Genomic DNA, 24,709 nt, shown 5'->3' on the forward strand with positions numbered 1-24,709 from the left:
TGCTGGCTTTTGTTGTCAGACTCAAGGTTCAAGAAAACTAGGACTAGGTAGAGGAAGGGGGAAAAATACTTTGACTTTGATGGTTGCAATTCTTAAGCTTTACGAATCTGAGAACAGTGTAGGCTAGTGGTTCCCACACATGATGCCCACCAGAATCTCTTAGGAAGCTTAAAAAAATATTAGGACTTGGGTAGCACCCTCAGAGATTCTGATTTATGGTGAGGGGGCATGGCCTGGGCTCCAGAATTTATAAAACATCCTCACGTAATTCAGATGTGTCCACAAGTGTGGGAACCACTGGCACAGACAAAGTATCCACCCACCGAGAAAACATGGCCCCACGGCATCTCCCTTCCTTTTTCCTCAAGGGGATATTCCCAGGCTGTGACAGTGGAGAGCAGCCCCCACAAAGGACCCTCTTTTCTCCCCTGTCTCTCCTGCCCTCTGCTGGAAGAGGACAACTGCCCAGAAATAATTTACACCAGCCAAGACCCATGACCAGGTTTCAGACTGTAACACTTGCTGGGCCAGCATCATGCCACCTCCCTTTCTCTGAATTTCTGCCTCAGTTTCACCATTTTCCTTTACCCGAGTCTACATCGCCTGACCAGAAAACTTCCTTTTATGTCCACTGAAGGTTGTCTGCGGGCAGGACTTTAATTCTATAGCAAATGACATCAATAAACTGGGAAACATGTTTCTACCAGGAATTTTAGATAGAAGCCAAAGTTTGAATAGTAGCTTTGAAAGATCTGGAGATCAGTGGATGAATGATCTGTGGTCTGAGCTCTGCCCTGTGTATCTGTAGGGGAGTGAAATAAGTTGGGTCAAATCTGAACTTAGCTTTTGAACTAAGAAATAAGAAAGTCATCTAATCATATTTTCAACATAGCTTAAATTTTATGGCTTACAATGGAAGTAGTAATATAAGGTTCTTTATTAAACAAGAATTTGAAGTCACAGGTATTCTGCCTCCCAGGCTATATCCAAAGAAGAAACTAGGAAATATACAACAGATGTGGATTATGGACAGAATGAGATTATATAGAAGAGACTTAGTTGGCCGGGAGTGACAAAAATATCTTTAAGATTTTAAAGTGCTTTCATGATAAGAATAGTCCCATATTGTCCTTAGAACATTACCTGTGTGATATTTTTATCCCTGTGCTCTAGGTGAGGAAATGGAGGATCACAGAGATTCTTGCCCAAGATCACATAGTGAATAAATGGTAAGGCTAGTACTTGAACTCATGACCTCTTGATTCAAAGGCCACTAGACCTCCCCCTTTGCCACCACCAGAAGAACACAAATAACGTCTGAATCTGGTTCAGATTTATTTGGTAACTTATACCTTTCTTGCTTTCCCCTTCATTTTTTTTTTTTATAAATACCAGGAACTGCTCTGTTATTGATCATTAATTGAGGAGATATATCAATTAGGGTGTTTGGGGTTTTTTTTTTTTGGCAAGCAAGAGCAGCTTGCTCTAGACATCTTAAGCAAAGAGGAGGATGTTTTGGGAGGTTGTGTGGAGATCATATAATCAAATGCAGAAGTATAAGGTAGGGCTTGGAAAATGGACATGAATCAAGGAGACTGCACAGGCTACATAGCAGAATTGGATTAGCCTGGATGTTGCCCTAGCTGATACTACTGATGGGCACTGTTGTCCCCAAATGAGTCCCAACCATCCCTTCCTCTTGCGTCACACATATAACTTCAGAGCCCTGGTGGGATTGCCCAGCTGGCCATCTGCAGCACCCTGGCAGCAGGGGAGAAGAGGAGAATGGCTGACCTCCTTTCAGCTTTCATAATGTGAAGCAAGACATTGTGACCCTTCAGTACCAGTGATAACAGGGAACCTCCCAACAGGAAGAAGAGCTGAATATTGGATAGCCAAAGAGGACAAATGTCTCCTGAAGAACAACAATGGTTTAAAAAGCTCTATTTTTCTGTTTTCCTGCAGTGTCAGGAAAAAACCTCCTAAGAGTGGTTTCTTAGGAATATTACAAGCTATTACAAAAAGAAAATGATCTTTATTCATTATTTTAATTTTAAAAAATCTGTGGTTCATGACTCAAAGTCATCAGAGACATCAACTTGCACAATAAGAAGGAAACAAAACTTGGCACCCAGGGGCTTTGTTATTTGCCGTCTCCCAAGCTCAGAGGTCCTATGAGGTTACAGCCTCCTTAGCTTTCTAATCCAGCTCCAGTGCATGAAGAGTCATCCCACACAACAGGGTCACAACCGCTCTAAGCGAGAGTCTGGAAATACCCTCCTTGCTCGTTCATCCATTCCACCTATATTCATCACAAACTTTTCTGCGTGTTAGGTACTGAGGCTTCCAGTACTCAGTTTTAGGATTTCAGAGTTAAAAATTTATAGATCCTGGAAAAAAATACTTTGTTTGTTCATGTGTGTGACGAACCAATCTTTGCATATATGAATTTGAGTCCCCTGGTCTTAGGTATTTTGCAGTGCAAGAATTAGAGATAATCTCATTTTTCAATCCATGTAGTGGATATAGGTATTTAGAAAACCCCTGTAGTGATAACATTGGAGTAGTAAAGAGGTTAATATGTTTAGACAGTGTTAAAAATGTGCATCATCTTGGAAATTCTCCTCCTGCTCTACCCTCTAGTTTCCTACCTGCTAGGTTTCTTCCCCCATTTTGCTACGTGCATATTCACACAACTAATGAATAAAAATTCCTTACTAGTAGGTATTATTTTTAGCAAGAGTCTTAGGTCTTGAAAGGTTTTGTTTCATAAACTTTTTGACATGCTTACTGATTTTCAGAAAAATTAAAAAATGGGAACCTCACCAAAGACAAGTTTACACTTAAATTTAGATGATAAAAATGGAGCTGAAGCCATAAATGGGGAGAGCTGTACATTTACTTAATGTTATCATTGTTTAAATCTTTTTCTGAACAATACAAGCACCACCAAAATTTGTTGTAATATCCTTTTTTCCTGAAGATGCACCTGGGTTGTATCAGCTCAATGTCTGTTTCCATGAACCAAAACAGAAGGAGCTCCCTAGAACAATGAGGCTTAATCTGTAAAGCAGAGAGCAGCAGAATGGGCTTTATAAAAAGCATTTACTCTTATGAGAAGTTGTGTAAATACTTTTTCAAGTGTCAGAATAACAACCTTTTGTTTCAGGAAGTTGAATGTTAGAGCATCTATGTTTACTTTTCTAAGTATTTTGAAGGCCATTTCCATTTAAACACAATGAGTAAAAAGAATGATGATCTAGTCTCCTACTTCACAGAGAAAGTAAAAGCATCAGCTGCTCAAATACCTCTATAAATAATGAAGTGACGTTTCTCTATTCTTCAGTCCCTGGGGGACTACTCTTACCTTTTGTCCTCATCTGACCTCCTCCCTGTGACCCATACTCTCCCTTGCCAGGTCATTCTGCACTAGTACCTTTGGGTAGCAGGGGGCTTGTCCTCCTCCTCGTGCTGCTGAGTCAGCCTATGTGAAGCCTGACTCACTGATGTTACCAGACTTCCTCCCTCCAATACTGCTCTTGGCTCTTGTGTCTCTGATTTTTTCCTCACAGTTTCATCCTAGACACATACTTGTTGAAACTGGAACTACAGCTCTTGTGCCTTAATTTCCCAAGACACGTCTAACACAAAGCTGCTGTTACCAGCTTCTCTCTCCTCCTGCCCAAGCATCGCCTGGATGTCGCCCCCGAGGAACTCTTCCATCTGTTGATGTGGTCAGAGAGATAATCATACTGGTTTCTCCACTGGACCACACACATAGCCCCTTTGTTTCTCACCTCTTGAGTGGAACATCATCTCCCACTCATATTCAATTCTTCTTATTGCTTCTGAAATGTCATCAGCCTGTTTGTTGCCTTCCCAGCTTTAGAGGCTGGTGTGGTTGGTGATACTAAAACTCAGCCAGGATAAAGTAGGCCTTTCTTACCCTGTTTGTATTCATGAATAAAAAAACGTAGAAACCTTCAATCTCAGTTCTAAGACAAATGTCTCTACTTTCCAGATTTCCTGGACTTTGAAGCTGTATTTCGTGAGGTCCAAAATTATCCCATAAAATAAGAATTCTTTAACTTTGGTTGCATATTAGAATCACCTGGAAAGCTTTTAATAACTACTGACTGCAATCCACATCAGTTACATCAGCATCTCTAGGAGTGAGACTCAAGCCAGCTGGGTGATTTCAATGGGCAATGAAAGTTGAGAACTACTGCCCTTAAGAGTAGCAGGGTGAAGAAATACAGAGATCATCACCTGATATTTTTTCTTTCATAAACTTATATACTTTCCAGATACCTGCATTCTAAGAACAATTTCACACCCATTCAAAGCTTTATGGATCTTTATAATTAGGCATATTGAAGTAAAACTGTCTCAAGAAAATATTGGAGGTTACTCCAGTCTTTTTTTCTCATGCCTATTTCTGAGCTATAGTTACTATTACAACAAAGATTCATTAAGCACCTACTATGTACCAGGCACTGAGGATACCTCAGGAAATAAAGCAGATATGGTATAGCCTCATGTAATTTATATCTGCTAGAGGAGACTTGTAATAAATAAGAAAACAAGATAATTACGAAAGTGGTATGTGTATAAAGACTATAAAATAAAAAGATAAAGTGACAAGTGTGTCGATTCCAGAGCAAGGGAAAGGCAGCTGGTTTGAATGGCCAAGGAAGTCCCCTCTGAGAGGGTGACATTTGAGACGAGACCTGAATGGTAAAAGGAACCAGCCCTGCAAAGATCTGGGGCAGAGCATTCTGGGCAGACAGAGGAGCAAGTGCTGAGACCCTGAGGCAGAAACAAACTTGGCAAGTTCCAGAACCTGACAGACTGGAGAGTGGAGAGAGGAGTGGCTTATTTTAGAGGTATTATTTTAGAGCTGAGGCCAGAAGGACTTCCAGATGGACTGAAGGTTGGAGGGGGTGAGGTGGGGGAGGGGGGAGAGGGAAAAGGGAAGGATCAAGAATGGGTCCTTGGTGTTTGGCCCAAGCAGCTGACCGGATGGTAGTGCCATGACATGAAACAGGGAGGTCTAGGAGAGATGCACTTCAGGGGATGAGAGAGCAAAAATAAAAAGCTCTGTTTGAACATAATAATTTTGAGATTCCTTTAGGCACCATTAATATCCATTAGAAGCTAATGCCCATTAGGACAAGTCTGGAGCTCAGAGGAAAGGTCGGGGCTATAAATTTAAATTTGGAAGTCATGGCATGGAGGTGGTATTTAAAACTTTGGGACTGGATGATTTCCTTTAAGGAGATAATGTAGATGGACAACAGAAGAGAGCTAAGGCCTGACAAGTTTAGGAAGAAAGGGGAGACAGGAGGATTGAGGAGGAGCCAGGAATTTAGGGTTGTAAGGCCCTAGAAATCAAGAGAAAACATGTCTCAAGATGGGGTGTATGATAGTGATGCCAAATGCTGCTGAAATGTCAGGTAAGAGAAGAACAGAGGGACTAGTGGATTTTGTCAGAGAGAGATTCTTGGTGACCTTGATGAGAGCAGCCAGCAGAGCAGTGGGGACAAAAGTCCAGACCAGATGATGGAAGAGACAATGAGAGGTGAGGAAGTGGAAACAGTGGTACTGATACAGGTACCAAGAAGTTTTTTCCTGCCTCGTAAGCATGTACTCATCTCCACCCTGGTTTAGACTGCTGAAGAAGCACATGACTATGTACATTATTTCTGTTGTCAGGGCAAGTGAATGCATCAAATGCCTAACCCTGGTTTGAATGTCATATATTCAGCGCATTCCCTGGTTAGCATAATGGCTGCAAGACACTTGAATTAATGCTTGGGGCAGAGTTGGTTCTTCTCTCACCCCAAACATGAATAACTTCTGGAAAGATGCTTCCTACCAGGATCACCTCTCTAGCTAACCATCACAATAAAAGAGCAAGACATATGGTCAGCTCAAAGAACTATGAATAAGAATTGATTATTAAATGATGAAAAGGCTGTTTAACATAGCTTAGATATCAAATAGCATAAAGTAAGACTTCCTCAAATTCTCACTCATTTCCATATAAAACTTTTAGTTCAACTAGATTTTTCACCCTCCTTCTCTAGCAGATAGGAAAATACACATCTTCCTTTATGGAATTAAATTGTCCTGCCAAAATCTTTTAGGTGGTGGCTACAAGTGAATGTGCTTGGCAAGTTACTGTCAGTGGAAGAGCATAATATCAGTTTTTAAAAAGGCCAAAAAAAATCTAATCTTTTGGAAAAGAATCTTGGGAATCAAGATGGATATCATAAAAAGGACTCAGAGGCTTAGTTGTCTGGGGTGTCCATATAGACAAGCCTTTGGGGTATAGTCATGATTGAAAAAAATTACTATGAAGGTTCTAATTTCGTGGAAAAGGATCATTTGTAACTCTCAGAGTCAAACTAGTCTTGCCCTATGTAGCAAGGCTTTTAGAACTGGAGTCCAGAAGTCTTTTTGGGTAGGTAATGTCCTCATTAAATATCAAGGAGCAGCCAAAAAAGTCACTCATAATCTTGGAGCAGGGCTGCATTTGAAATTAGAAGCTTGCAGTCACAGCAGTAAAAGCAAGATATTTCTGATTTCAGGCAAAGCTCAATTGGAAGCAAGAAGTGATGATCATGGTGAGGAGGTAGAAAAATAAGATAATTCTGAGAGGGACCTTGTGAGCATCAGATACCCTGGTTGGGGAGAGTGTGGAGAAAAAGAAATTGTGTTAACCAGAGTTATTATATTCCTTCCAGTATTCACTGCCATATAGATTCACAATTTTAAAAATCCAAACATAGGAGTTCTCATTGTGGCACAGCAAAAATGAGTCTGATTAGTATCCATGAGGATGTGAGTTCAATCCCTGGCCTCGCTCAATGAGGGGGATCTGGCGCTGCCATGAACTGTGGTATAGGTTGCAGATGCGGCTTGGATCCTGAGTTACTGTGGCTGTGGTCTAGGTTGGCAGCTATAGCTTCAATTCGACTCCTAGCCTGGGAACTTCTGTATGCCATGGGTGCAGCCCTAAACAAAAGCGAAAAAAAAAAAATCTGAAAATAAATGGAGGAGCAGGAGGAATATATTGATTCTATTTGCACATATTCCTGCAACTTATCTTTGTTCAAAGAGGGGTTGATTTCTCATCAAGGCAGGGAATATATATCACATACTATACTAGTCAAAACAAAATGTAAATAAAGCATACATGTTATCTATCACAATCACAAAATATCTACATTTTAGCTGTTATAGGTATGCTGTTCACTGACCTTCACTTACTTGAGTCACTAGACTAAGGGAAGGGCTTCATTTCCTCTGTAAAACCTCCTTGCACATTAGCAAGCATCTTCTAATATGTACCATGGACTTCTGCACCACCCCCATCAGTAGAGTTTTATGCCTATCAAGAGTCAGTTTATATTGGTTTCCAAACATGTTCATATTTATACTGTAATTTTGACTGGTAATCTCACGAGACAGGAAGGGCAGAAAGAGAGCTGTTAGTATAAAAAATGAGTAGCTGAATACTTTAGAAAGTGACCCTAAAAGTGAGCCGATAAGATAAAAATATTATCCAGTTAGGTGTGGACAAGAGAATTGTAAAAGGGCATAAACAATCATAAAATTTTAGGGGAATCCTGTAGTTGGTGTGCATCACAAGTGTCTTTAAGTTCTTTCTGTACTTTAAAGAAATTGAAACTGGAAACTAGAAATGTTTAATGAGGTGTGGGTTTTTTTTGGTTTTTTATTTTGTTTTGTTTTTGTCAGACAGAGAACCCATGTCAATGGATCCACATTCAAAGAGAAGACTTTAGCCTTTCATCGGAAAACTGGTAGATGACTGTAAAATTATGTCTCAGATTAAAATAACAGTTTAAGATAGAGTTTTTTCATGATATCTGGATGGCCTTTGTTAACAAGTCCATGAATAACAAATGCTGGAGAGGGTGTGGAGAAAAGGGGACTCTCCTACGCTGTTGGTGGAAATGTAAACTGGTACAACCACTGTGCAAAACAGTATGGAGCTACCTCAGAAAATGAAATATAAAACTACTGTATGATCCAGAAATTCAAGTCTTGGGCATACATCCACACAAAACTTTCCTTGAACAAGATGCATACACCTGTATGTTCATTTCAGCACTATTCACAATAGCCAAGACATGGAAACAACCTAAATGTCCATTGACAGATAAATAGATTAAGAAGAAGTGGTATGTATATATACACGTGGAATACTACTCAGCCATAAAAAAGAACAAAGTAATGCCATTTGCAGCAACATGGATAAAACCCGAGACTCTCATTCTAAGTGAAGTAAGTCAGAAAGAGAAAGACAAATACCACATGATATCACTTATTTCTGGAATCTAATATATAGCACAAATGAACCTTTCCACAGAAAAGAAACTCATGGTCTTGGAGAACAGACTTGTGGTTGCCAAGGGGGAGGGGGAGGGAGTGGGATGGACTGGGAGTCTGGGATAAATAGATGCAAACTATTGCATTTGGAGTGGATAAGCAATGAGATTCTGCTGTATAGTACAGGGAACTATATGAAGGATGATAGAGGATCATGTGAGAAAAAAAAGTATATGTATGTGTGACTGGGTCACTTTGCTGTACAGTAAAAATTGACAGAATACTGTAAACCAACTAAATGGAAAAAATAAAAATTATTTAAAAAATAGAAAATTAAAAAAGATAGTTAGAGCTGACTTACTAACCACCCTATTACCAGTCTCAGTGACACTGGGTAAGAGAGTTTCTACTATACTTGCTAGGAATGTTCATTTTGGAGTCTCTAAGCTGCACTTCTCACCAAAAGCTTGGATAAATCATTTATATTTAAGAGAGTTATCTTACAAATATGTTAGCCATGAGTTTTTCTCAGGTCTATCCCTGGGTCTAGTCAGATTCCCAGAAAGCTACATCACAGACAATTTTGCTCTAGATTATGATGGAAATTCCTTCCCACAAATATATTAGACTCTTGACTTATATCAAGAATCCATAAAAGATATGATCATTTGAAGAATATCTCTGCCTGGTCTGTCAAACTGCTATCTAAGCTTTTCTGATATATTATTCAAAGCCTAGCACATGAAGAGCCACATGAAAACTTTACTCAGGGTTAAATGCCTGAAGGCAGGCACATGGGAAGAGTGGGAAAGAGGAAAGGAAGAAGAGAGAAATCACAGGCTTGGACACAACTGTCTCAACCAATTAATTATAAAGCTCCTCTTTCCCTCTGCTTTAACATGTTTTTTTGTGGATCTATAAATGTTAAAAGTTGATAAACCCAGTAAGCATGCATTATTTTATCCCCTTCACCTACACTATATATATATATATATATATATATATATATATATATATATATATACACACACACACACACACACATATATAGTTACATATGTATATATATATAACTAATTTTAATTAACATTATGGCAAAGCTGTGATAAAAAATAATTTTGTCAGCTTCAACAATCAAAATTTCCCAAACTTTTCCATTGTAGTGACCCTACTTTATCTTGTAAAACTGTATTTAAAAATAAATAAATAAATAAAAATGTATTTAGCTAACAGAGTAAATTTTGCTTTTAGTTAATTTCTATGAGTTTTTACGAATGCATAGACTTGTATAAGCACCAACATCAAAATACAGGAGAGTTCCATCACTCCAAAACATTCTTTCATGCTGCCCTTCGTAGTCAGTCCTTTGGGGAATCACGAGGCCCTGGAAAATGTTTTTTTTTATTATCATTATTACTCAATGAATTTATTACACTTATAGTTGTACAATGATCATCACAACCCAGTTTTATAGTATTTCTATCCCACACCCCGGTGCATCCCTCCACCCCCCAACCTGTCTCCTTTGGAAACCGTAAGTTTTTCAAAGTCTGTGAGTCAGTATCTATTCTGCAAGAAGTTCACCATGTCCCTTTTTCAGATTCCACATGTCAATGATAGTATTTGATGTTGGTGTTTCATTGTCTGACTGACTTCACTTAGCATGATAATTTCTAGGTCTATCCATGTTGCTAAAGATGCCAGTATTTCGTTCCTTTTAATGGCTGAGTAATACTCCATTGTGTATATGTACCACATCTTCTTGATCCACTCCTCTGTCGATGGACATTTAGTTGTTTCCATGTTGATCTGTACTTTGTCCCTCTAATTTTGCCTTTGTCAAGACGGAATTACCTAACACATAGCCTTCTAACTCTGGCTTCTTTCGCTTCCTTCACTCACTTGAGGTTCTGCTTGAGGTTTGTCCGTATCATTAAATGTTCATTCCTTTTTATTGCTCAGTGGCGTTTCATCACACAGATGTGCCACCATTTGTTTATCCATCCACCAAATGAAGGATGCATGAGTTATTTCCAGTTTGAATAATGATGAATAAAATTATTACTAGCATTCACATAGACAGGTTTCTGCGTGAACATAATTTTCATTTATTTGGGGTAATTAACCAGGAATGGACTGTCTGGGTTATTTAACAATTATGTATCGTGAATTTAACTTTATGAGAAACTGACACACTCTTTTCTCAAGTGATGTACCATTTTGGATTCCAACAGCATATATAAGAATTGTTTCTCTGCATTCTTGCCAGCACTTAGCATTGTTAGCTTTTTTCTTTTTTTTTTAAGCCATTCTAAAAGTGTATAGAGGTATCTTGAGTTTTCAATTTGAATTTCCCTAATGACCAGTGATGTTGAATATCTTTTTATGTGCTTAACTTGCCATCCACCTATCTTCTTCACTGAAGTGTCTGGTTAAGTGTTTTGCTTATTTTTGAGGGTGGGTTGTTTGTTTTCTAACTGGTGAGATTTTAGAGTTCTTTGTATTTCCTGAATACAAATCCTTTGTCAGATATGTAATTTGCAAAATTTTTCCCAGTTTGAAGTTTGTATTTTCAGTTTCTTAACAATGTCTTTCACAGAACAATTTTTTAAAATTTTTGGTGAACTCCAACTTATCAATTTTTCTTTCATGGATCATGCTTTTAGTGTCCTAAGACCTCTTTCTCTAACCAAGACAACAATGACTTTCTCATATGTTTTCTTCTAAAATTTTTTTTTTGTTTTATGTTTTATATTTGGGTCCATGACCCATTTTGAGCTAATTTTTTTTTATAAAGTATGATGAATAGACTGAGTTTATATTTTTGAATACAGATGCCCAATTGTTCAAGCACAGTTGTTGTTGTTTTTTTTCTATGTTTTGGGGCCACACCTGCAGCATATGGAAGTTCCCAGGCTATGGGTCGAATCAGAGATGCAGCTGCCAGCCTACGCCTCAGCCATAGCATCACAGGATCCAAGCTGCATCGGCAACCCACACAAAAGTTCATGGCAACACCAAATCCTTAACCCACTGAGTGGAGCCAGGGATCAAACCTGCATCCTTGTGGATATTAGTCAGGTTTGTAACCTGCTGAGCCACAACAGGAACTCCCTTAAGCATATTATAAATTGCCTTGCACTGTTTTAAAAAATCAGTAAAATCTAATTTTAATGAAGATTATTTTGAATTTTAGAAAATTTGAAAAATTCAGGAGAGTAAATGAGAAATAAAATTATTCATATTATCACTCAAAGAATAATCACTAATAATATTTTGATTTTTTCTACCTGTTTTTTAAATGCCTATGTAGGTATAAGTACATAACATGTATTTTTACCATAAGATAATTTGTTCGTTGCAGAATTTAGAAATTATAGGAAAAAGCACAAAGGAGAAATTAAAATTTCTTTGGGCTGCTTCCACGGCATATGGAGGTTCCCAGGCTAGGAGTCTAATCAGAGCTGTAGCTGCCGGCCTATGCCAGAGCCACAGCAACACAGGATCCAAGCCGCGTCTGCAACCTACACCACAGCTCACGGCAACGCCGGATCCTTAACCCACTGAGCAAGGGCAGGGATCGAACCCGCAACCTCATGGTTCCTAGTCGGATTCGTTAACCACTGCGCCACGACGGGAACTCCCTAAAATTACTTTTTTTAATACATATTTCGTTCTTATGTCTACATATATACACACTTTAACAAGATTGTATATACCATACATAACTTTTCATTAATAACATAAGTAACATTGCATATCTTTACAAATGAGACCATGTAGGAGTTCCCATTATGGCTTAGTGGTAATGAAACCAACTAGTATCCATGAGGATGTGGTTCAACCCCTGGACTTGGCAGTGGGTTAAGGATCCATGGCGCCCTGAGCTGCTGTCTAGGTCATAGATGCAGCTCGGATCTGGCATTGCTGTGGCTGTGGCAGCAGCAGTTCCCATTTGATCCCTAGCCTGGGAACTTTCACATGCCATGGATGTGGCCCTTAAAAGAAAATTTAAAAATTAAAAAAAAAATGGAATTGAGACCATATATACTATCTTATAGGATATAATAATGTATCTAATCTTTTATGATTAGTTTATTTTCATCTTTTTCAATTGTAAATAATACTGTCAAATAATCCTGCTTAAAATTTTATAAATATATCTGCTAATTTCCCTAGTGTCGATTTCCAGAAGTGAAATGTGGATCAAAGAATATTATTATAATGACTTCCAGAAAGATTGTACTAATTGATCTTCTTCAGTTTGGGTAATCTGGGAAGCAGACACTAAAATAGAGTTAGGGAAGTTCCCCTCATGGCTCAGCTGTAATGAACCTGACTAGTATCCATGAGGACATGGGTTTGAAACCTGGCCTCACTCAGTGAATTAAGGATCTGGAGTTGCCATGAGCTGTGGTGTAGGCCAGCAGCCGCAGCTCCAATTCAACTCCAAGTTGGGAACTTCTTCCATATGCCACAGGGCAGCCCAAAAAAGGAAAAAAAAAAAAAAAAAAAAAAAAAAAAAGGTTAGAAATGCAAGCTATTTATTGGGGGAAACATTTGTGAAGGATTAAGGGGAATGAGAGCAGAAATACAAGGGGAAAGCTTTAACAGGACTGACACCTGTGAATGAAGCACAGGTGGAAAGAAAGCATGGGTAAGCAGAACCTCAAACTAAGCAGAGCCTCAAAATGCAGTGCAGCACTGAAAGGTCTCAGCCAGGACGACAAGGAGCCCCTGAGCAAAGATAACCCTTGAGGGGTGCCCTGCATTGGGCAGGAGTGGCCCAGTTCTACTGGCCCAACATGCTCAGTCACTGCCTGAGAGCTCTGCAGAATGTGACATTGGCGTATACACCTGGGTAGACCCCAAAGATGCAGAGGCCAGAGGCCATGAGCTCACTGCACTCCTCACAGTACGTTCCCTCCTCCATGGCTGCCACATTCATCTTCCTCCTGCAGGGCCTCTGAGAGCAACTCTGTTCTAGGGTCCAGGTCATCAAAATAGGCTATTTCTTTTGATCCATTCTTCATAAGCGTAGTCAATGTAGTAGAAAATAGCATCTCATTTTTTTCATTTATTTTGAGTTTTCCTGATAAATAATGTAGCTGTACTTATGTTCATTGACACTATATTTTGCATTTTGTCATTTCTTCTTCAGCACCGTTGCCCTTTTCCTATGATGGTATTAATTTCATTCAGTGATTTTAACTCTTAACATACTAAATCCACCTTTGTCAAATGTGGTACAAATATATTTCCTCAATTTATTCTTTGTCTATCCATCTGTTCCCTGCTAGTTCATCTTTTGATTTTTTTTAAGCTTAGAGCCTCCCTAAGTCAAAATTGGAAATATTTTCATACATTTTTCTCTTTCATTCTATCATTTATGATTTTTTTCCTTTTTGTTTTTTGTTCTAGTATATAAATCAGGGTAGGAATCCATTTATGGCTAAATACAAACCAGCTGTCAGAACTATTTTTATAAGTAATTTATACTCTTTCTCTGTTCTGACATGCCACATTCATCAGCTTATCTCTTATCTCTACATGGTATGTTAGACAAAGAGTCAAAAAGTAGACTCAGGAGTATCATACCTCTTACCCAACACCAAATTTACAAAGGACACAAAGGATACTAACAAGAACCCATCGCAGATGATTCCTGTTCCTTTCTGGAGAAGCCCGAGTCCATCAGACACAGCTTCCCCCACACCGTCTCTTTTTCCTGCATTAGGAAATGTTTGGGTTTCAGATTAATAACCGAGTTCCAAACAGTTTATGTGAACATGTTGTTCTCACACAGAAAACCCATCATTTTGATTTTGGGGTTCCCAGTTTTATTCTCCTTTAGTTAGACAGAAAATGCTTACATGACTACCTCCCAGTCTGCAGCCAGCCACGCCCCATCAAGCTATAAACTGCCAGTTTATTTATAATACACCGTCTAGACAGACCAGGTCTATGTTGCCAAAAAGCATTCATATTTTAGATAGGGACTCTTGGGTATCTTTCCACTGATAAATACCATCAGCGTGTTTACAAGTAGCTCTGGTTGAGGTCATTTTCCCCTAGTAAAGAGGGCCTCTCTGCTTTGCTGTTAACACTTTATTTCCCATGTGGGCATCACTTGATTTACCAATTAAAGGAAATATACATGATTTCTTTTGTGTCCCACTTACATGTCCCTTCCAGCACCATGAATTAAATAATCTGAATTCTGAGACTAGAATTCATCAGGGTTTTATGGCACCATGTTTTCATCACAAAAATGAATGAATAAATAAATGCGAAGTTACTAAGCATACGCTTGTCATTTGTACATGCATCATCTCTTTTTGGCGCCATGCAGCTCTGATGTCTGTGTTGGTGGACAACTCCTTTACTTCATTCCAGACATTTCCTTCCATGCGGAAGTATTCTCAATAATGCCATACTTCCGGTCTTTCAAACCATGACAGGATGCCTAACCCCATTTTATAAGTGATACTACACTGAAATTTCATAGTAGTTAAATGGAAAATGCCTAGAATACATATAATGTACGCAGGAAAATAGAACTCTTCCAGTTGAGCATGTCTTTTTTTTTGTCTTTTTGCCTTTTCTAGGGCTGCTCCTGCAGCATATGGAGGTTCCCAGGTTAGGGGTCTAATCAGAGCTGTAGCCTCCAGCCTACGCCACAGCCACAGCAATGCGGGATCCTTAACCCACTGAGCAAGGCCAGAGATAGAACCCACAACCTCATGGTTCCTAGTCGATTCATTAACCACTGAGCCATGATGGGAACTCTGAGCATGTCTTAAACATAGAAAGTCTACTTGAGTGTGGCCAATTCTCAAAAATCTTTAGAACTCTAAGCAAAGGCCTGTCCATTCTATTCACTTTGCATAAGAAGCATTTGTATAAAAGTATTAGACAATTGAGGAGACTTCACATGCATCAGAAAAACACATTGAAAATATTCATCATTTTATAGCAATAAATAGGGTAATGACAAGAATTTTTCATGAAGAGTCATTCTCTGAACGAGTAAAATGGAGGAGGAGTTAGTCTGTGGACAGCATGAGGTTCACAGTAGGAAATACATCTGCTGGTAAAACTAAACCATTTAATATAGAGTATGGGTATTGATTACTTACATTGTGAGATGTTTGGGAAGCTTTTTTTGTGGTAGTATCAGGGAAGACAGAAATTTATATTTTACTATAAATTAGACAGAATTCTTTGAGCTATGAAGGACAGAAACCAACCCTGAACTAGTTTAGGTCAAAAAAGAATGAACTGGCACAAGAGTTCTATGAAAGTGTGGAAATCAGATGGAGGAAGTATAGAGAGGTCCCTGTCCTTTTAGGAGCAACTCGTAGAATAACTGAACCCATAACTTCAATACCATGAGGAGCCTCTGTGTGTCATCTCTGTGACAGTTCATCTTCTCACTCAAGACCAGCTCCCTCCACCTGGAGAGAAAGTTAAAAAAAAAAAAATCCCAGAGAAGAAGATTTGCTCCCATTTCTAGGCTAATCAGTTGGGGGCAAAAATTGGGTACTATGATAAAACATCCTAAATCAGGGATCCACTTCTATCAATTACCATGTCTAGGGAAGCAGTGTCACGAAAGAAAATGAGAGATCGGTAGGGGCTGTGTGAGTGGAGCAGAGGTTGCAAGAGTTGTTCCTGGGGGATCTGTGCTCAGAAAAATGTGGAGGGTGTACAGGGCACAGCAAAGGGCATCCACTCTGTCCTTCCTATAAAGAACAGAGAGAGGAAGGGCTGAGGCCTTGAAGCCAGGATCTTTTATCACTAACTATAAGTCTCAAGTTTTAGTTTCTATGGCCAAAATAAAGTCTTTGGTATCTCTGCACTACAGATAGACATTAAGTATTTTTTTTTAATTTGTGATTAGGATTCCCTCTCCAGAAATGCCAAAAAGATGATGCTTTAAACACCTCAGATTTACTACTTCCTGTTAGTAGCACTATTATGCATGTAAATATACCAATGATGTTTAGTATATAGTACTTTTTAAGTAGTTGGCTTATTCTTCATTTAACAAATACCTAAGTCAATGTGTCAGGCACTATATTAGGCACTGGGTTACAAAAGTGATTAAATCACAGTCACTGCCTTCATCAAGCTCACAGTGCAGTAGAAGATGGAGATCATTTAGTATAATATATGCCATTCAAGGGACAAGTATGCAGTGTACTAGTATCTCACAGGGATGGCACTTAATGCAGGTTAGGGATTTTAGGGAGCATTTCCCAAAGAAATTGGTGTTGATGTCTAATATGAGACTTTAAGAAATCCTATAGGAGTTGGAAAGGATAAAGGAATTGAGAAAAGTATGACAACCAGAGGAAGAGTATGTGCAAAGGTCCTGAGATGCCAGAAATAATGCTACATTTTAGAACTGAAGGTAGATTTTTTTGTTGTTATTTTCTTTTCATGGCCACACATGCAGTATATGAAGTTCCCAGGATAGGGGTCAAATCCAAACTACAGCTGCCAGCCTACACCACAGTCACAGCAACGCAAGATCCAAGCCACATCAGTGACCTACACCACAGTTCACGGCAACATCGGATACTTAACCCACTGAGCGAGGCCAGGGATCCAACCTGGATCATCATGGATACTGGTTGGGTTTGAGCCACAGTGGGAACTCCTGAAGGTAGTTTTAATACAAGGCTGTAGTGCAATAATCAACAAGCAACAGAGAGAAATTAGGCTGGAGAGGTAATCAAGACCCATGTTGTAAATCATATTAAGCACTTGGGTTTTATCCTAAGGACAATGGGAAGACATTGAAGAGTCTTAAGCAAAGGAATAATGTGATCAAATTTGCATTCTAGAAAGTTTAGTCTGAAGTGGGGGGACAGATCAAGATGGCAGAATATGAGGACATGGAGCTCACCTCCTCCCACAAACATGTCAAAAGAGTTCTACATGTGGAACAATTCTCACAGAATACCTGTACAAAGTTTATTCTGGCTAAACTGTGGAGAATGAGTTGGAAGGGTCAAAACTTAGGAGGATGCTGGTGCAATTTATGTGGTGATGCCAATCTGTACCCCATTAAAATAGAAAGAAGCAGAGGGAATTGAGCATAATTCAGAAGGTAGAATCCAATTGGTTATGGTTAATTGCATCTGAAGAAAGAAGGAGGGACTACATGAAGGATTACCCATCAAAGCCTTGCTTGGTCCTATGATTGAATGGGAGTAGGGAATACAAGAGGAAAAGATCTGGGAGTGGGGTAATAACATTGAACTCGCGGTGCCTGTTCATGAGATCAAAATGGAAACACCTGGGAGGCTATTGGATAAATGTACATGGACTTCAGTAAAGTGGTCTGGGCTGAAGGTAAACGTTACAAGGATTAATGGAAGTAATGAGAATGGATAAGATGGGTCAGGGAGTATGTTCTATGAGTTGAGATGAAGCGTGCCAGGCCAGAACCTTGAGGAACATCAGAATTAAGAACAGACAGATAAGAGAGCCAGCACAGGAGGCTAAGAAGCAATCTCTGAGAGGAGGAGTAAAACAAAGTAAGACAGCATTACAGAAACAAGAAAGAGAATTTCAAGGAGGAGGAAGAAGTCAAGAGTGTGGAATGCTCCGGAGAAGTCATAAAATCACTAAAAACTATTCATTGGATTTGATAGCAAGAATAATATGGACTTTAGAAAGAGTTCCAGGGGAGAGAAGAAGACAGTGTTTGAAGCACATGGTTGGGAGATTAGAAATAAAGAAAATGAACATAGACATCTTTGAAAGAACTTTGATTGTAAAGGGAAGGACAGCTAGGCAGGTACTGGGAGGAGACACAGGATTAAGGACTTCTTTAAAACTGGAAGAAACTTGAATATGTCGATTCTAACTTTCATACAGTTAAAACCATCCGCAACAGAATTTTTCTCCTCATATGAGGCAGAACAGTGAATTAATGCACTAATCTTAAGAGTACTGTTTATTTAATATCTACCTGTGAATACACTTGTGAACCACCACCTAGATAAAGATGAACATTCCCAGTGGCGCAGAAGGTTCCTTCATGCCTCTTCTCACTGATCCTCACCCCCAAGAGGTAAATAACCACTGTTCTGATTTCTATCACCATAGATAAATTTTACTAGTTCTTAAAGTTCATGTAAATGAAATCATACAACACATCTGTGAGATGCACATAGCAGTAATTTTTTAAATTTTTGTGTAGTATTTCATTGTATGAATATACTACAATTGATCTATTTTCTTGCTAAATGACTTTGTTTCCAGTTTGGGGCTATTATGAATAAAGCTGCTATGAACATTCTTGTATATGATGTTTTGGCAGAGATACATTTTCCATTTTCTTGGGGAAATACTTAGGAGTAAAATGCTAGATCATAGAAAAGGTGTATATTTAATTTAAGTAAATAAAGTCATGGTTTTTTGAAAGGGATAGTAACAATTACACTCCCCCCCAAAATACATAAATAAATAAATAAAATAACAAAGAATAATGAAAAAATGATTGGTCCAAGCAATAAAAAAGCTGTTTTGAATTTTAAAAAAATTACACTCCCCAGATCAATGTATAGAAATTCCTCTCGCCAAAGCTTGGTCTTACCTGTCCTTTTAATTTTAACTTCCTGGGGAGCAGACATTTTGAAAGTCAGGTTTTTTGCAATTGTAAACCACATCTTCTCAGCTTGTACTTATAAAAATTTCCAAAGCGTTTTTCCTTAAGTATTTCCCATCATTGGCTACTGCCCTTTAGTAATCCAAATCTAATATTAAAAATGTAAACATAAGTCAGGATGTTTCATAAGAAAGAGGTAATTCAATTCTCCTTTGAAGTTAGCTAAATTATAACATAATGTTCAGGAAAATCCTGTCAGAAAGAATCTCAGTCCTAATTATGAAGATGTTGGAGATATTACCATTCAATGTACTAGTAAGAAATTCTACCTGATACATCTATTCCAATTTACATTCTCTGTGTAAGAGTGAGTTTGGAGATAATGGATCTGTTTCCTCTTCTCATTTTCATTTAACTGAATTATATTTGAAATTATCACTCATTCTGATCAGAATTATAGATTCCACTATTTTGAAGAATACTAGCGAGTCTTTTGGGGGGGTGATAATGAAATAGAGTAAACTATGAACATAAAACTGAATACTGCTTATTTTGTAGTTTGACTCAAAATCTTTCCCTGCCTTTGATACAATTTCTGTTTGATGCAGTATCTGAAACCTGACAAAGAAAATCCATACATGACATTCAAATAGCATTATCTGTACAGATTTCTGTTTCATTAAATAGATGTTTATTCATGGTAATATTGCACACAAAATTGGTTATCTACATCATAACCTAAAAATTTAATTCTCACAAGTGTCATGATAAATCTATTAAGAAATATGTTCACAATTTTACCAAAAAAGATAAGTTACAGATTTAAGTGTAAAACCTAAAGTGATAAAAGTGCTAGAAAATAATAGAATACACATTTATATAACTGAAATGGGAAAGGTCTTTCTAAAAATGACACCAAAGCCAAGACCATAACTAAAATGTTTGACACATTTAACTATATAAAAATTTTTAAATTTCTATATGTAAGTAAAGTAATGCCACATAGACAACCTCAGAATGTAAAATGTTTTATTGGACAACTGACCTGACCTCTTTATGGGAAGAAAAAGGCAAGGGACTATTTTAGATTTAAAAGAGATGAAAGAGACTTAACCTTGTGTGAGCCTTGATTGACTTCTGGTTTAAAGTTTTTTTTAAAAGATATTGAGAAAATTTGAAAACATATTAAATAGTATTAAGAATATATTCTGTATTAATTTTATAATTAATGTATTTACCAATTAACTTTTGTGGCTATTTATTTAGCAATTGAAGGACAAACATACTAAGAAAAATATGTTCAACAAATGTTTCAGAAATAAGTTAATAACTTGCCTTTAAGACTTTTAAAATTAGTTAAAATGATAAATAACTCACAAATAAAATTAAAATAAGCAAAGGAGATGAAATCCCAAATCATAAAATAAGAAATACAATTATTGGAAAACTTATGAGACAATTTCTAGCTTCTTGGTAATCAAAAAATGGAAAAAGATCACAAAGATTGAAAAAAAATATGAAATCTATATATTATCGGAAATGGCTGGTAGAGGACATAAATTAGTTTAAGCTTGATGGATGTCTATTTAGCAACATTTATTTAAAGCATTAAAAATACTCCTACATTTCATACAGTACCTGATGACCACTTGTATGTCTTCTTTTGAGAAATGTCTCAACATTATTTGCATTAAAGAAATGCAAATCAGAACCACGGTGAGTTATCACCTCACATCTGATAGCATAGCTATTATCAAAAGACAAAAGGTAGTGAATATTGATGAAAATGTGGAAAAAGGGAACCCTTGTACACTACTGAAGAGAATGGAAATAGGTACAGCAGTTATGGAAAATAGTATGGCTGTTCCTCAAAAAAATAATTTAGAATTTCCATGTGATCCAGCAATCTCACTTCTGAATATGTGTGTTTGTATGTATATACACACATTTCATATATATATGAAATGAGATCAGTATCTCAATGAGATCTCTGCCTCCCATGTTCGTTGTAGCATTATTCATAATAGCCAAGACATGGAAATAACCTAATTATCCTGGATGGATAAACAGATAAAGAAAATGAGACATATGACATTTATTTATCACATATGCTAAATATATATTATGTATATAAAACATCTATATAATGGAATATTATTTAACATAAAAGAAGGAAATTCTGCCATTTACAATAACATTGATGAACCTAGAGGACATTATAAAGTAAAATAAGCCAGACAGAAAGACAAATACTGCAAGATCTCACTTATTTGTGGAATCTAAAAAAGTTGAAAAAAGTCAAACTTAAAAGAGAGTAGAATGGTAGTTGCCAGGGGCTATGGAGTAAGGGAAATGGGAAGATGTTGGCCAAAGGGCACAAAGTGTAAGTTATATAGATTAAGTTCTAAAGAGCCAATGTACAGCATTATGACTGTAGTTAACAGTACTGTATTTGTGACCTTGAAATTTGCTAAGAGTAGATCTTAAATGCTCCCACTACACATGCACACAAATGGTAATTATGTGAGATGGTGGATTAGCTTAACTGTGGCAACCATCTCACAACTGATATCTATGTCAAAACAGCACCTTGCATACCTTATATATATAGTTTTGGTCAATTATACCTTAATAAAAGCTGTACAAAAAAAAAAAATCCCACCTTTTTCAGCTGTGGAAATGAATCTGACGAGTAAACAAGAGGTTGCGTGTTTGATTCCCAGCCTTGCATAATGGGTTAAGGATCCAGCATAGCCGTCGCTATGTTGTAGGCCTGTAGCTGTGGCTCCAATTCAACCCCTAGCCTGGGAACCACCATATGCCGTGGGTGCAGCCCTAAAAAAACGGAAAAGAAAAAAAGAAATTCTAATTGTAATTACTTAGCCCAAGGAAATGATCATTCATTTTTCAAAGATATGTGGATATTTTCCTTAAAAAAAGGGAATTCTGTGGGTAAAATTAACACAGAAAAGTATTCACAATGTTGCATTATTCTTAAAACAGTTTACCGAATACTAGTTATAATCTCATTCACTCTAAACTTGTCAATTTTATATAGTATATGTTCACTTAGGAAAATATGTGAAAAACATAATAAATTGCTGTATGGAATTATGGGTGATTTTTTTTGTCTTCCTTATTTTAAGGTTATCTTCCAAAGATTCTAGGATGAGCATATATTAATTCCTTATTAAGGAAAAAAAATGTTACCCTTAAAAGACTGATCTGTTGGGTAGCTTTGCCAACAGTCTTTTGGGCAAAGTGTGTTCTACTTCCTTTTGCCACATAGAAAGGTGTTCAAAACCTACTTGATTGCAGCCCCTGCTATATTTCTGTCTGATCTAACTCTGTATCGTAAGTGTGAAGTATATTCTCACCCAAAACTCCATGAAGTCATTTAAAATGAGTCTGATCTCATACTTTTATAATTAAACACAGAGGAGGTAATAGTGCTGAACTGCCTTCTTTCCTCCCCTCCTTTTCTGCCAGAGGGGAGTGATGGTGAGGCCGGGACCAGGGTTCCTGACTTTTCCATGGAGTCTCAGGAGTTGTTTTTTAAGCAGTTGTATATGAAGAACATCTTGCTAACAAAGCCAATTGCGACTGGTTTGTTATTTTCAGGAACTGACTCATGAAACCACTGTGACTATTGCATTCACTGAACACCACCTTGAAAAGACCCTAAATATTTCTGTTTTGCATGAATTTCAAGATGAAATAATTTTTACTAATTTTTTTGCATAGAAGTAATTTTGGGCTTACAAGATGTCGCAGAAATAAAAATAGTGCAAACAATACCTGCATACTTATTGTAAATATTTTATTCAAGGAAATATTTTACTCTATTTGCTTTAGCCTTATATATGTACAGATCACATCTAAGATTATTTTCTGAACCACTAGAGGGTAAGTTGCATACATCGTGGCCCTTTATGCCTAAATATTTCAGTGTATAGTTTCTAAGAGTAGGGCTATTCCCTTACATAACTATAGTATAGTTACCAGCTTCATAAATGTACAGTGAAACAATAATCTTCTAATCTACCACCCTTATTCCATTTTTGTCAGTCGACTTAATACTGTCTTTTATAGCATTTCTCCCTTTCCAGTGTAGGCTTCACTCTAGGTCAGATACTGTAGGTCAGATACTGCATTTAATTGCCATGTTTATTTAGCTTCCATTAATCTAGGATATTTCTACAGTTGTTTTGGGGGTCTTTTATATACTGACATTTTTAAAGTATATAGCTTTTTTTTTTTTTTTTCTTTTTAGAGCTGCACCCACGGCATATGGAGGTTCCCAGGCTAGGGGTTGAATTGGAGCTGTAGCCGCTGGCCTACGCCACAGCCACAGCAGTTTGGGATCTGAGCCATGCCTGCGAACTATGCCGCAGCTCAAGGCAACACTGGATCCCTAACCCACTAGGTGAGTCCAGGGATTGAACCCTCGAACTCATGGACACTAGTCGGGTTCATTAACCACTGAGCCATGACAGGTGCTTCCATAGCCCTGCCTTTTTAATAGGATGTCTTAGTCTCCTCAGGCTGCCACATAGCAAGTGCCATAAATAGACTGCTGAAAAAACAGAAATCTATTTTTCATAGTTCTGGAGGCTGGAAGTCCACGATCAGAGTGGCAGCATGGTTAGGTTCTTTTGAGAACCGTTTTCCTGGCTTGCATGTGGCTCCCTTCTCACTCTGTCTTTATACGGCAGAGACAGACAGACAGAAGCTCTCTGGTGACCCTTCTTCTAAGGGCACCAATCTCACAGGTCAGGGCCCTACTCTCATGACCTTCTCTAACTATCTTTCAAAGACCTTATCTCCAGATATCATTACCTTGTGAGTTAAATCTTCAACATACGAATTTTGAGGGAGCATAAATATTCAGACCATAAATAGAACATTCCTCATTTTGTAAAAGAAACACATTTTTAAAGATAATGGTGAAACAGTCTAAACCTAGAAAAATAGTACTTTCTAAAGCAATTAAACCAGAATAAAATCACATCAGCAATTTCTCAAACCAAATGTCCATTAAACTGATATTTTATTTCATTGAAATCCCAGTCATTATCAACTAGTCTCTGTATCTTTCCCTTTATTTGTCACCCTTGCTCTGGAATGTGCTCCCTTCTGCCAACATAGTTTTAAAATATACAAAGATTACTCTCTACAGAAGCATACTTTGTCCTAATGATGTTTATGGGAGTCAGCCTGTATCAGAACTATAGGGTGTGCTTCAATTCATTTTTAGACATCAAGTATTCAGAAAAAGCATTTCAGATCAGCACTTGGGTAACAAGACCACAGGGATTTTTCCATGCAGCTTCTGACCTTTTAAAAATCAGCATAATGAGTATGCTTTTGCCGCATTTTTTGAAATATGACATCTTTCTATTCTTTCATTATGTGGCAGTTGTTAATACTGAGTTAATTAGTCCATTTCATATTAGCATACTATTCTTTATAGTTAATCCAAAATCTTTCACTATTTAATTAAAATATACACACTACTATAGATGAAAAAGACCTACTATATAGCACAGGAATCTATATTCCATATCTTGTAATAACCTATAATAGAAGACAATATAAAAAAGAGTATATACATGTGTGTGTGTGTGTGTGTGTGTGTAACAATCACTTTGCTGTACCCCAAACTAATATTGTAAACCAACTAGATTTCAATAAAACAATTGTTTAACTTAAACTTTTTAAATTTGA

General features: G+C 37.5%; 2 protein-coding genes across 6 annotated transcripts in view; one reads left to right on the forward strand and one right to left on the reverse strand.

Moving 5' to 3' along the window:
• The window catches only part of RGS7BP (regulator of G protein signaling 7 binding protein), a 104,060-nt gene that overhangs the window by 25,692 nt on the left and 53,659 nt on the right, over nt 1-24,709 (forward strand).
• Nucleotides 1-24,709, reverse strand: part of SREK1IP1 (SREK1 interacting protein 1) — a 232,387-nt gene that overhangs the window by 610 nt on the left and 207,068 nt on the right. The gene's annotated exons all lie outside the window — the stretch shown is intronic.

Source organism: Sus scrofa, chromosome 16 (genome assembly GCF_000003025.6).
Source record: "Sus scrofa isolate TJ Tabasco breed Duroc chromosome 16, Sscrofa11.1, whole genome shotgun sequence".
Classification (NCBI taxonomy): domain Eukaryota; kingdom Metazoa; phylum Chordata; class Mammalia; order Artiodactyla; family Suidae; genus Sus; species Sus scrofa.